At 36.7% G+C, this 14332-nt stretch overlaps 1 long non-coding RNA gene and 1 pseudogene across 2 annotated transcripts in view; both read right to left on the bottom strand.

Moving 5' to 3' along the window:
- Positions 1–14332, bottom strand: part of LOC131755466 (RNA/RNP complex-1-interacting phosphatase-like) — a 572095-nt pseudogene that overhangs the window by 247650 nt on the left and 310113 nt on the right.
- The window catches only part of LOC131755511 (uncharacterized), an 83409-nt gene continuing 70582 nt past the window's right edge, over positions 1506–14332 (bottom strand). For both annotated transcript variants that reach the window (XR_010840352.1, XR_010840348.1), the window contains one exon: positions 1506–1680. This is a non-coding gene — a long non-coding RNA (uncharacterized lncRNA). The remainder of the gene's footprint in view (positions 1681–14332) is intronic.

Below are 14332 nucleotides of genomic sequence, written 5' to 3'. Positions count from 1 at the left end.
AGTGAATTCATTGTTAGCAGACGGGCTTCACAAGCAATACTAGTGGAAGTTCTTCAAATGATAGCAGACAGTAACTCAAGCCATAAAAACAAAAAAAAGAATGCTGACTAGAGCAGTTGTGTAGGGAATTATAAAAGATAATGTAATTTCAAATTTCGTCTCCTTTCTTCTCTTAACTAAGTTAAAAAGTAAGTGCATAAACAATATGACTATATTTGGATTGTTCTGTGTATAACATAAAGAAATATCATATATTTGATGATATGGCAGAAAGAAGGCAGTGAGAACAAAGCTGTATTAGAATAAAAATGACAGTAGATCATAAGCTGAATCCGCAGGAAGAAAGGAAGAGAACCAGAATTGGTAAATAGATTAACCCAACAAACTCAAAAATATTTATTTGCTCTACTTTCTTCTCTAAGCTCCTTTAAAAAATAAGCTTGTGAGAAGTAATCATTATGATAGTATGTTGTTAAGTATGTAACATGTATAAATGTAATGGAAAACAAAAAAGAGGGGAAGGCATACAGCTCTCTAAAAGTACAGTTTCTGTTTCTCACTGAAATGAAGCTAGTAAAAATCTGAAGAGATTCTGAGATGTATTACATAAGCCCTAGCGCAGCCATTACTCAAGCAATGTGGTTAAAAATCATTAAAGGAATTACATGTGACAGTAGAAAATATCTACTTACTATAAAAGGAAAATGGAGGAACAACAATAACAAAAAAACAAAAACATGAGACGTAGAAAACCAAAGGTAAAATGATAGACATAAATAAATCCTACCATATCAATAATAAAAACTAAATGTAAATGAGTAGCAAATCGTAGAGACAGGAAGTAGATTAGTGGTTGCCTAGAGCTGAGAGGGTTGAGGAGAATGAAAAAACCTTGCTAATGTGTAATGGGATTTTTGTGAGGGGACAGAAATCTAAAATTGGATTGTTGTGATGGTTACACAAGTCTTTTAGTGGTTACACTGAGAACCACTGAATTGTATACATTAGAGTGTTGAAATTATGGTATGTAAATTACATCCCAATAAAGCTGTTAAACTTACGATGATTATATATTTATAAATTTGAAAATTCATCCAAAATGACAAATTCTTTAAAAATGCAAGCTAACAAGACTAACCCAAGAAAGAGAAAATATCTAAAAAACCTATATCTACTCCAAAAGTTGTTTGTACAATTAAGTACCTTTACAGAAAATGATTTCCAGGGATAAATGGCTTTCCAATAAATTCTTCCAAATATTTAGGGAAGAAATATTGGTAATCTTACATAAAAATCTTCCAGGAAACAGAAAAGTATATATTGCTCAAAATATTTATAAGGCCAACATAAGCTTCAGATCAAAACTAAAAAGAATATTACAAGAATAGAATCACAGTCCAGTTTCTCTTTTGAACATGCATACAAAATGTGTAAACAGAAGCACAAACTGTATCCATGATATGTAAAACAATCATATATCACAATCATAGTAGTTTTATTCTTGTAATGCAAGGTTGGTTTAATGTTCAAACATGAAGCTGATCCCAAGAATGAATTAGATTGGAAGAAAAAGTCATTTAGAACAGAAGTCTTGGGAATTCCCTGCTGGTCCAGTGGTTAGAACTTGGCGCTTCACTGCTGGGGCCCTGGGGTCCAATTCCCGGTCAGGGAACTAAGATCCTGCAAGTCATGAGGCAGGGCCCCGAAAACAAAAAAAAGGTAAAAAAGAAGTTTTAACCAGGAGAAGCACAAGATCGAATAAGCATAACAGATAACACCTTATGAAAAGTAGGTGAAAATGACGGAATATTCTAAAATTTTAAAACAAAAAGAAACTTTTAAAGATTCAAGAGGATGTGACAAATATTGTACATACGAAAAATATAAAATAAAATAAAATATACAGATGATGGGACCCCAAAAGTCCAGATGCCCATGTCCTGTCTCTGAAGATTCTCATTCAATGGGTGCTAGATTTCCTCTATGTTTAAAAACCTACAGGTGTTATAAAGCAGAAACTTAACACATCATTGTAAAGCAATTATACTCCAATAAAGATGTTAAACAACAACAACAAAACAAACCCACTTGTGATTCTGATACGACTCACAGACAATGTGAAGCTTCTGCTTTACAGGAAATAATACCAGATTATTTTGTTATTTTATAGTTCTATTAACAGGTTGTACTATTGATGGATATGTCTGATGTCAAAATGCACTCCCCACTAGGGAGAAAAAAGGAACTAATAGTCTCTACTGCTACTTGGTGGCAGCATGCATGTATTGCAAGGGCAATTATTGTAGGAATCCAAATTAGTGGAAAATTTTAGAATTGGAAGACTACATACAGATCACCTAGTCAAGCTTCCAACTATTATAGTTGTGAAAACTAAGGCCCATATAAATGAAATGATTTATCTCCAAAGAGCGTTAGTGAAAGAATCTGAAATAAAGGTCTCTGAACTTTTAATTTAGTGCTGTTTTTATTAATCTCAAGTATGAGCTTAAACTTCAGTGTGACAGATTTGGGACTGAATTCTTGCTGAGATTTACTGATTACGTGCCTTTTAGTAAGTTCCTAAAACACTTTTAAAAAAAAATAGATTTATTTATTTTTGGCTGCGTGCCTCTTCCTTGCTAGGCGCAGACTTTCTCTAGTTGGGGTGAGTGGGGGCTACTCTTTGTTATGGTGCGCAGGCTTCTCATTGTGGTGGCTTCTCTTTGTTGCTGAGCACAGGGTCTAGGTGTGTGGCCTTCAGTAGTTGTGGTTCATGGACTCTAGAGCACAGGCTCAGTAGTTGTGGCACATGATCTTAGTTGCTCCGTGGCATGTGGGATCTTCCTGGACTAGGGCTCAAACCCGTGTCCCCCGCACTGGCAGGCAGATTCTGAACCACTGCGCCACCAGGGAAGCCCTACTCAAACACTTTTAACTTCGCTTTTCACATATGTAAAATGGTGAGCCTTGACTGATATAGAATATGAGATAACCTAGAACTGTTCTTAACAGATACATGTAGTTAAAATTTGGGGGCTCTCATTCCTCTTAAACAGCCTCTATCCTCTTACAATGAAAGTGTCTTTCAGCTAGCAAAGCACCCCAGAGCTGACCACATTCGCTCAAGAGATATAGGATTCTTTTTCTTACCGGGGGTTCTTTATACCTGATATTTGAACTGCACTGAAAACATGAACATCTCTTGTTTATACTGTATTAATGGATTTCATAGATGAATTTTAAAAAGTAGTATGCAGGAATTCAGCTGCCTTACTCTCAAGAAATATAATTCGATAGGGGTGGCTAGAATGATAAACAGTGTTTGGACAGGGAGTCCATATTGGATGTGATCTACCTGTACTCCCATTCGTCTATTAAGAATAAATAGAATCCTTTCAAAATCTCTTTTAAAGGGCAGTTATTTCCTTCTGACTCATTGAAGTTACCTGCAAGAAAAAGACAGTCTCCTGAATCCTTGTTTAAAAGGCTTTTAAGATAAAGCAGATAATTTTTTGCAACATTTCCCAAACTTTTCATTATCCAATTGGCTGAGGCTTCTCAATGATTATCATTTCACAACAATATCTACATTTTCACCTTCTTTAAATGAATTGGCCTCATAGATGTGCCATTAAAACACAGCTTCACTCTCAACACTTTTTTTTTTTTTTTTTGCGATACGCGGGCCTCTCACTGTTGTGGCCTCTCCCGTTGCGGAGCACAGGCTCCGGATGCGCAGGCTCAGCGGCCATGGCTCACGGGCCCAGCCGCTCCGCAGCATGTGGGATCTTCCCGGGCCGGGACAGGAACCCGTGTCCCCTGCATCGGCAGGCCGACTCTCAACCACTGTGCCACCAGGAAAGCCCTCAACATATTTTAAATTTTGTATTCAAACAGTATGAAGAAAACAGGATCAGGGAATTCAGCCATAAAAGTGAATGGATTACTGATACATGCTACATCATGGATGCAACTAAGTGAAAGAAGTTGGCACGAAAGGCTTCACATTGTATGGTTCCATTTATACAAAATGTCCAGCAGTGGCAAATCCATACACACGGAAAATATTATACATTAGTGTTTGCCAGGGGTTTGGAACAGAGGAAAACAGGGAATGACTCCTTAAAATGGGTGTATGTTTCCTCCTTGGGGTGATGAAAATGTGTTGCAGCTAGGCAGTGGTGACAGTTTCACAGCATTGTGACAGTACTAACTTCCCCTGAATGGTACAGTGAATTGTAAAATGATCAAAATGGTGACTTTTTTGTTATGTTCATTTTACTCCAATAAAAAGGAGAAAGAGTTAGGGAAAGACTTCGAGTTTGGGAAAGTAAGGTGAACTGGTCCAGAAGAAGACAGCTGTACTATTCAGTTTTCTATCAGCTCTCCCAGTGCATTAATCCTCAGCAAAAAGTAGCCTGAGCTTGTAGATGACAGTCATTCAACAGAGTCCAGGGTAAAGTAAATAAACAAACCCAGCTCTTCTTCTTTAGCACATCTATGACAGGTTACCTTCCTGCTCAGCCACATGGACATTCATGAGGACGTTTCCATTTAGGTGTCCTCTACTTCAGTACTTTACTCACAGCACATTCACACACGTAGGCAACAGCATCCCTTAATTCGATGGAATCTGCTGTGCTGGTTGTGATCAGTCTCATGAAAAGAAAAGGGAAAGAGGAAAAAGCCTCCACATTGGCTTGGTGGTCTTGACGAAATGGATGCAGAAGACAGCTTGAGTGTCAAACTTGAAACTTTTATTTTCCTTTTCCTTTTCTTTTTATCTTTCCTCTCAGGTCTTCTGCCCACTTCCCACCCCCTTCTTTCCAACAGGAAAGACACTAATCAGATGCAGTTTTTTGTTTTTGGTAAAACAACTATTGCTTTGGCTTTCTGGTTGTTTGGTGAACATTATTGTTTTTACTGCCAAATGAGCTTCGGTGGTTGATGTAGGGGGTATCTTGGGAACTTAACTTTTTCAAGTTTAAGAGGAAAGTCTTTTTTGTTTGAATTGGCTTTTACTGAGTGCTTCAAGGTTTGCTCTTGGCTCTTTGATGGGGGACTGAAGAGCACTGTGTTTCCTTTGAGCTTGCAATAAATAAAGGATCCCATGTCCTCCTGGGCACTTTTTGTTGATTTTGCTGTGTGTGCTCTCTAATAGCCAGATGCAGATTCCAGGAAAATCACATATAAATGAATATAAGTAATCTAATATTTTTAGAATTTTCTTTTGCCATACTCTTGGTCTTATTCTACTTGTAGCAGATGGCTTTAAAGAGCACTAGCTATGTATATATTAAATATAATATGAATATACCAATATTAAATATTATAATGATGTGTAAAGGTGATATACTAATATATATATTAATGTATAACAATTATGTATTATATTAATATATATTTTTGTCTAGCATATATTATATACAAAATTTTGAGTAATGAAATGTAATTATATGATTAATATGTTTATAATATTAATGTGATATATCCTGTAATATTGATTATAAAACAATTCTATCATAATATATAAATATATAATAATTATTGTCTGATATACTACACTAGTTAATATATTCTATGTAACACAATATATAATGTATTATTATAAGACAATTGTATTATATAATATAAATATAATACATATATAAAACTATATATATTTTAATGATACATTACACATACGAGTATGTATAGCTATGTATAATTATATTAACGTAGGAATCTATTCATCTTAACAACTGATGTAAAAATATGCCATATTTTCTTTTTTTTGAGTTGTCCAACTTTATTTATTTTTTTAACATCTTTATTGGAGTATAACTGTTTTACAATGGTGTGTTAGTTTCTCCTTTACAACAAAGTGAATCAGTTATACATATACATATGTTCCCATATCTCTTCCCTCTTGCGTCACCCTCCCTCCCACCCTCCCTATCCCACCCCTCTAGGTGGTCACAAAGCACAGAGGTGAACTCCCTGTGCTATGCGGCAGCTTCCCACTAGCTATCTAGTTTACATTTGGTAGTGTATATATGTCCATGCCACTCTCTCACTTCGTCACAGCTTACCCTTTCCCCTCCCCATATCCTCAAATCCATGCTCTAGTAGGTCTGTGTTTTATTCCAGTCCTATCACTAATCTCTTCATGACACTTTTTTTCTTAGATTCCATATATATGTGTTAGCATACGGTATTTGTTTTTCTCCTTCTGACTTCACTCTGTATGACAGACTCCAGGTTTATCCAACTCATTATAAATAACTCAGATTCATTTCTTTTTATGGCTGAGTAATATTCCATTGTATATATGTGCCACATCTTTATCCATTCATCTGTTGATGGACACTTAGGTTGCTTCCATGTCCTCGCTATCGTAAATAGAGCTGCAATGAACATTTTGATACATGACTCTTTTTGAATTATGGTTTTCTCAGGGTATATGCCCAGTAGTGGGATTGCGGGGTCGTATGGTTGTTCTATTTGTAGTTTTTTAAGGAACCTCCATACTGTTCTCCATAGTGGCTGTATCAGTGTACATTCCCACCAGCAGTGCAAGAGTGTTCCCTTTTCTCCACACCCTCTCCAGCATTTATTTATTTATTTATTTATTTTTGCATTATGCAGGCGTCTCACTGTTGTGGCCTCTCCCTCTGCAGAGCAACAGGCACTGGACGCGCAGGCTCAGCGGCCATGGCTCACAGGCCTAGCCGCTCTGCGGCATGTGGGATCTTCCCGGATTGGGGCACGAACACACGTCCCCTGCATCGTCAGGCGGACTCTCAACCACTGCGCCACCAGGGAAGCCCTGCATTTATTTTTTCTAGAGTTTTTCATGATGGCCATTCTGACCGGTGTGAGATGATACCTCATTGTAGTTTTGATTTGCATTTCTCTAATGATTAATGATGTTGAGCATTCTTTCATGTGTTTGTTGGCAAGCTGTATATCTTCTTCGGAGAAATGTCTATTTAGTTCTGCCCATTTTTGGATTGGGTTGTTTGTTTTTTTTGTTGTTATTGAGCTGCATGAGTTGCTTATAAATTTTGGATATTAATCTTTTGTCAGTTGCTTCATTTGCAAATATTTTCTCCCATTCTGAGGGTTGTCTTTTGGTCTTGTTTATGGTATCTTTTGCTGTGCAAAAGGTTTTAAGTTTCATTAGGTGCCATTTGTTTATTTTTGTTTTTATTTCCATTTCTCTAGGAGATGGGTCAAAGAGGATCTTGCTGTGATTTATGTCATAGAGTGTTCTGCCTATGTTTTCCTCTAAGAGTTTGATAGTGTCTGGCCTTACATTTAGGTCTTTAACGCATTTTGCATTTATTTTTGTGTATGGTGTTAGGGAGTGTTCTAAATTCATACTTCTACAGGTACCTGTCCAGTTTTCCCAGCACCACTTATTGAAGAGGCTGTCTTTTCTCCACTGTATATCCTTCCATCCTTTATTAAAGATAAGGTGACCATATGTGTGTGAGTTTATCTCTGGGCTTTCTATCCTGTTCCGTTGATCTATATCTCTGTTTTTGTGCCGGTACCATACTGTCTTGATTATTGTAGCCTTGTAGTCTAGTCTGAAGTCAGGGATCCTGATTCCTCCAGCTCCATTTTTCGTTCTCAAGATTGTTTTGGCAATTCGGGGTCTTTTGTGTTTCCATACAAACTGTGAAATTTTTTGTTCTAGTTCTGTAAAAAATGCCAGTGGTAATTTGATAGGGATTGCATTGAATCTGTAGATTGCTTTGGGTAGTAGAGTCATTTTCACAATGTTGATTCTTCCAATCCAAGAACATGGTATATTTCTCCACCTATTTGTATCATCTTTAATTTCTTTTATCAGTGTCTTATAGTTTTCTGCATACAAGTCTTTTGTCTCCTTAGGTAGGTTTATTCCTAGATATTTTATTCCCTTTGTTGCAATGGTAAATGGGAGTGTTTTCTTAATTTCACTCTCAGATGTACATCATTAGTGTATAAGAATGCCAGAGATTTCTGTGCATCAATTTTGTATCCTGCTACTTTACCAAATTCATTGATTACCTCTAGTACTTTACTGGTAGCATCCTTAGTATTCTCTATGTATAATATCATGGTATCGGCAAACAGTGACAGCTTTACTTCTTCTTTTCCTATTTGGATTCCTTTTATTTCTTTATTTTCTCTGATTGCCGTGGCTAGAACTTCCAAAATTAGGTTGAATAAGAGTGGTGAGAGTGGGCAACATTGTCTTGTTCCTGATCTTAGTGGAAATGGTTTCAGTTTTTCACCATTGAGAACAATGCTGGCTGTGGGTTTGTCATATATGGCCTTTATTATGTTGAGGAAAGTTCCCTCTATGCCTACTTTCTGCAGGTTTTTTATCATAAATGGGTGTTGAATTTTGTCAAAAGCTTTCTCTGCATCTATTGAGATGATCATATGGTTTTTCTCCTTCAGTTTGTTGATATGGTGTATCACGTTGATTGATTTGCGTATATTGAAGAATCCTTGCATTCCTGGGATAAACTCCACTTGATCATGGTGTATGATCCTTTTAATGTGCTGTTGGATTCTGTTTGCTAGTATTTTGTTGAGGATTTTTTCATCTACGTTCATCAGTGATATTGGCCTGTAGTTTTCTTTCTTTGTGACGTGTTTGTCTGGTTTTGGTATCAGGCTGATGGTGGCCTCATAGAATGAGTTTGGGAGTGTTTCTCCCTCTGCTATCTTTTGGAAGAGTGTGAGAAGGATAGCTGTTAGCTCTTCTCTATGTGTTTGAGAGAATTCACCTGTGAAGCCATGTGGTCCTGGGCTTTTGTTTGTTGGAAGATTTTTAATCACAGTTTCAATTTCAGTGCTTGTGATTGCTCTGCTTATATTTTCTATTTCTTCCTGGTTCAGTCTCAGCAGCTTGTGCATTTCTAAAAATTTGTCCATTTCTTCCAGGTTGTCTATTTGATTGGCATATGGTTGCTTGTAGTAATCTCTAATACTCTTTTGTATTTCTGCAGTGTCAGTTGTTACATCTCCTTTTTCATTTCTAATTCTTTTTAAATTTTTTTTTTAATTTTTATTTTTTTATACAGCAGGTTCTTATTAGTCACCAATTTTTTAAACATCCTTATTTGAGTATCATTGTTTTACAATAGTGTGTTAGTTTCTCCTTTACAACAAAGTGAATCAGTTATACATAGACATATGTTCCCATATCTCTTCCCTCTTGCATCACCCTCCCTCCCACTCTCCCTATCCCACCCCTATAGGTGGTCACAAAGCACAGAGGTGAACTCCCTGTGCTATGCGGCAGCTTCCCACTAGCTATCTAATTTACATTTGGTAGTGTGTATATGTCCCTGTCACTCTCTCACATCGTCACCACTTACCCTTCCTCCTCCCCATATCCTCAAGTCCATGCTCTAGTAGGTCTGTGTTTTATTCCCGTCCTACCACTCATCTCTTCATGACATTTTTTATTCTTTGATTCCATATATATGTGTTAGCATATGGTATTTGTTTTTCTCCTTCTGACTTACTTCACTCTGTATGACAGACTCCAGGTCTATCCACCTCATTACAAATAACTCAGTTTCATTTTTTTTTTTTTTTGGCTGAGTAATATTGCATTGTATATATGTGCCACATCTTCTTTATCCATTCATCTGTTGATGGACACTTAGGTTGCTTCCATGTCCTGGCTATTGTAAATAGAGCTGCAATAAACATTTTGGTACATGACTCTTTTTGAATTATGGTTTTCTCAGGGTATATGCCTAGTAGTGGGATTGTGGGGTCATATGGTAGTTGTATTTGCAGTCTTTTAAGGAACCTCCATACTGTTCTCCATAGTGGCTGTATCAATTTACATTCCCACCAGCAGTGCAAGAGTGTTCCCTTTTCTCCACACCCTCTCCAGCATTTATTGTTTCTAGAGTTTTTGATGATGGCCAATCTGACCGGTGTGAGGTGATATCTCATTGTAGTTTTGATTTGCATTTCTCTAATGATTAATGATGTTGAGCATTCTTTCATGTGTTTGTTGGCAATCTGTATATCTTCTTCGGAGAAATGTCTATTTAGTTCTGCCCATTTTTGGATTGGGTTGTTTGTTTTTTTGTTGTTATTGAGCTGCATGAGTTGCTTATAAATTTTGGATATTAATCCTTTGTCCACTGCTTCATTTGCAAATATTTTCTCCCATTCTGAGGGTTGTCTTTTGGTCTTGTTTATGGTATCTTTTGCTGTGCAAAAGCTTTTAAGTTTCATTAGGTGCCATTTGTTTATTTTTGTTTTTATTTCCATTTCTCTAGGAGATGGGTCAAAAAGGATCTTGCTGTGATTTATGTCATAGAGTGTTCTGCCTATGTTTTCCTCTAAGAGTTTGATAGTGTCTGGCCTTACATTTTGGTCTTTAACGCATTTTGCGTTTATTTTTGTGTATGGTGTTAGGGAGTGTTCTAAATTCATACTTTTACAGCTACCTGTCCAGCTTTCCCAGCACCACTTATTGAAGAGGCTGTCTTTTCTCCACTGTGTATCCTTCCATCCTTTATCAAAGATAAGGCGACCATATGTGTGTGGGTTTATCTCTGGGCTTTCTATCCTGTTCCACTGATCTATATTTCTGTTTTTGTGCCAGTACCATACTGTCTTGATTACTGTAGTCCTTGTAGCCTACTCTGAAGTCAGGGAGCCTGATTCCTCCAGCTCCATTTTTCGTTCTCAAGATTGCTTTGGCTATTCAGGGTCTTTTGTGTTTCCATACAAACTGTGAAATTTTTTGTTCTAATTCTGTAAAAAATGCCAGTGGTAATTTGATAGGGATTGCATTGAATCTGTAGATTGCTTTGGGTAGTAGAGTCATTTTCACAATGTTGATTTTTCAAATCCAAGAACATGGTATATCTCTCCACCTATTTGTATCATCTTTAATTTCTTTCATCAGTGTCTTATAATTTTCTGCATAAAGTCTTTTGTCTCCTTAGGTAGCTTTATTCCTAGATATTTTATTCTTTTTGTTGCAATGGTAAATGGGAGTGTTTTCTTAATTTCACTCTCAGATTTTTCATCATTAGTGTATAAGAATGCCAGAGATTTCTGTGCATTAATTTTGTATCCTGCTACTTTACCAAATTCATTGATTAGTTCTAGTACTTTACTGGTAGCATCCTTAGTATTCTCTATGTATAGTATCATAATATCTGCAAACAGTGACAGCTTTACTTCTTCTTTTCCTATTTGGATTCCTTTTATTTCTTTATTTTCTCTGATTGCCGTGGCTAGAACTTCCAAAACTAGGTTGAATAAGAGTGGTGAGAGTGGGCAACCTTGTCTTGTTCCTGATCTTAGTGGAAATGGTTTCAGTTTTTCACCATTGAGAACAATGCTGGCTGTGGGTTTGTCATATATGGCCTTTATTATGTTGAGGAAAGTTCCCTCTATGCCTACTTTCTGCAGGTTTTTTATCATAAATGGGTGTTGAATTTTGTCAAAAGCTTTCTCTGCATCTATTGAGATGATCATATGGTTTTTCTCCTTCAGTTTGTTGATATGGTGTATCACGTTGATTGATTTGTGTATATTGAAGAATCCTTGCATTCCTGGGATAAACCCCACTTGATCATGGTGTATGATCCTTTTAATGTGCTGTTGGATTCTGTTTGCTAGTATTTTGTTGAGGATTTTTTCATCTACGTTCATCAGTGATATTGGCCTGTAGTTTTCTTTCTTTGTGACGTGTTTGTCTGGTTTTGGTATCAGGCTGATGGTGGCCTCATAGAATGAGTTTGGGAGTGTTCCTCCCTCTGCTATCTTTTGGAAGAGTGTGAGAAGGATAGCTGTTAGCTCTTCTCTATGTGTTTGAGAGAATTCACCTGTGAAGCCATGTGGTCCTGGGCTTTTGTTTGTTGGAAGATTTTTAATCACAGTTTCAATTTCAGTGCTTGTGATTGCTCTGCTCATATTTTCTATTTCTTCCTGGTTCAGTCTCAGCAGCTTGTGCATTTCTAAAAATTTGTCCATTTCTTCCAGGTTGTCTATTTGATTGGCATATGGTTGCTTGTAGTAATCTCTAATACTCTTTTGTATTTCTGCAGTGTCAGTTGTTACATCTCCTTTTTCATTTCTAATTCTATTGATTTGAGTCTTCTCCCTTTTTTTCTTGATGAGTCTGGCTAATGGTTTATCAATTTTATTTCTCTTCTCAAAGAACCAGCTTTTAGTTTGATTGATCTTTGCTATTGTTTCCTTCATTTCTTTTTTATTTATTTCTGATCTGATCGTTCTGATTTCTTTCCTTCTGCTAAATTTGGGGTTTTTTGTTCTTCCTTCTCTAATTGCTTTAGGTGCAAAGTTAGGTTGTTTATTTGAGATGTTTCCTGTTTCTTAAGGTAGGATTGTATTGCTATAAACTTCCCTTAGAACTGCTTTTGCTGTATCCCATAGGTTTTGGGTTGTCGTGTCTCCATTGTCATTTGTTTCTAAGTATTTTTGATTTCCTCTTTGATTTCTTCAGTGATCACTTCGTTATTAAGTAGTGTATTGTTTAGCCTCCATGTCTTTGTATTTTTTACCGATCTTTTCCCTTAATTGATATCTAGTCTCATAGCATTGTGGTCGGAAAATATACTTGATACGATTTCAGTTTTCTTAAATTTACCAAGGCTAGCTTTGTGACCCAATACATGATCTATCCTGGAGAATGTTCCATGAGCACTTGAGAGAAATGTGTATTCTGTTGTTTTGGGATGCTATGTCCTATACATATCGATTAAGTCCATCTTGTGTAATGTACCATTTGAAGCTTGTGTTTCCTTATTTATTTTCATTTTGGATGCTCTGTCCATTGGTGACAGTGGGGTGTTAAAGTCCCCTACTATGATTGTGTTACTGTCGATTTCCCCTTTTATGGCTGTTAGTATTTGCCTTATCTATTGAGGTGCTCCTATGTTGGGTGCATAAATATTTACAATTGTTATATCTTCTTCATGGATCGATCCCTTGATCATTATGTAGTGTCCTTCTTTGTCTCTTGTAAGGGTTTTTATCTTAAAGTCTATTTTGTCTGATATGAGAATTGCTACTCCAGCTTTCTTTTGATTTCCATTTGCATGGAATATCTTTTTCCATCCCCTCACTTTCAGTCTGTATGTGTCCCTAGGTTTGAAGTGGGTCTCTTGTAGACAGCATATATATGAGTCTTGTTCTTGTATCCATGCAGCCACTCTGTATCTTTTGGTGGGAGCATTTAATCCATTTACACTTAAGGTAATTATCGATATGTATGTTCCTATTCCCATTTTCTTTATTTTTTGGGGTCTTTTCCTTCTCTTGTGTTTGTTGCCTAGAGAAGTTCCTTTAGCATTTGCTGTAAAGCGGTTTGGTGGTGCTGAACTCTCTCAGCTTTTGCTTGTTTGTTAAGGTTTTAATTTCTCCATCAAATCTGTATGAGATCCTTGCTGGGTAGAGTAATCTTGGTAGCAGTTTTTTTTTTTCCTTCATCACTTTAAATATGTCCTGCCACTCCCTTCTGGCTTGTAGAGTTTCTGCTGAAAGATCAGATGTTCACCTTATGGGGCTTCCCTTGTGTGTTATTTGTTGTTTTTCCCTTGCTGCTTTTTATATGGTTTTTTTGTATTTAATTTTTGACAGTTTGATTATTATGTGACTTGGCGTGTTTATCCTTGGGTTTATCCTGTATGGGACTCTCTGTGCTTCCTGGACTTGATTGACTATTTCCTTTCCTATACTAGGGAAGTTTTCAACTCTAATCTCTTCAAATATTTTCTCAGTCCCTTTCTTTCTCTCTTCTTCTTCTGGGACCCCTATAATTCGAATGTTGGTGCATTTAATGTTGTCCCAGAGATCTCTGAGACTCTCCTCAGTTCTTTTCATTCTTTTATCTTTATTCTGCCATGCACTAGTTATTTCCACTATTTTATCTTCCACGTCACTTATCCATTCTTCTGCCTCAGTTATTCTGCTATTGATGCCATCTAGAGTATTTTTCATTTCATTTATTTTGTTGCTCATCATTGCTTGCTTCCTCTTCATTTCATCTAGGTCCTTGTTAACTGTTTCTTGAAATTTGTCTATTCTATTTCCACGATTTTGAATCATCTTTACTATCATTATTCTGAATTCTTTTTCAGGTAGACTGCCTATTTCCTCTGCATTTGTTAGGACTGGTGGGTTTTTATCTTGCTCCTTCATCTGCTGTGTGTTTTTCTGTCTTCTCATTTTGCTTATCTTACTGTGTTGGGGTCTCCTTTTTGCAGACTGCAGGTTCATAGTTCCCGTTGTTTTTGGTGGCTGTCCCCAGTGGCTAAGGTTGGTTCAGTGGGTTGAGTAGGTTTCC

Source organism: Kogia breviceps, chromosome 4 (assembly GCF_026419965.1).
Source record: "Kogia breviceps isolate mKogBre1 chromosome 4, mKogBre1 haplotype 1, whole genome shotgun sequence".
In the NCBI taxonomy this organism is placed as follows: domain Eukaryota; kingdom Metazoa; phylum Chordata; class Mammalia; order Artiodactyla; family Physeteridae; genus Kogia; species Kogia breviceps.
Note: the sequence above shows the minus strand (reverse complement) of the source record. Positions and strands in the feature narration are given on the sequence as shown.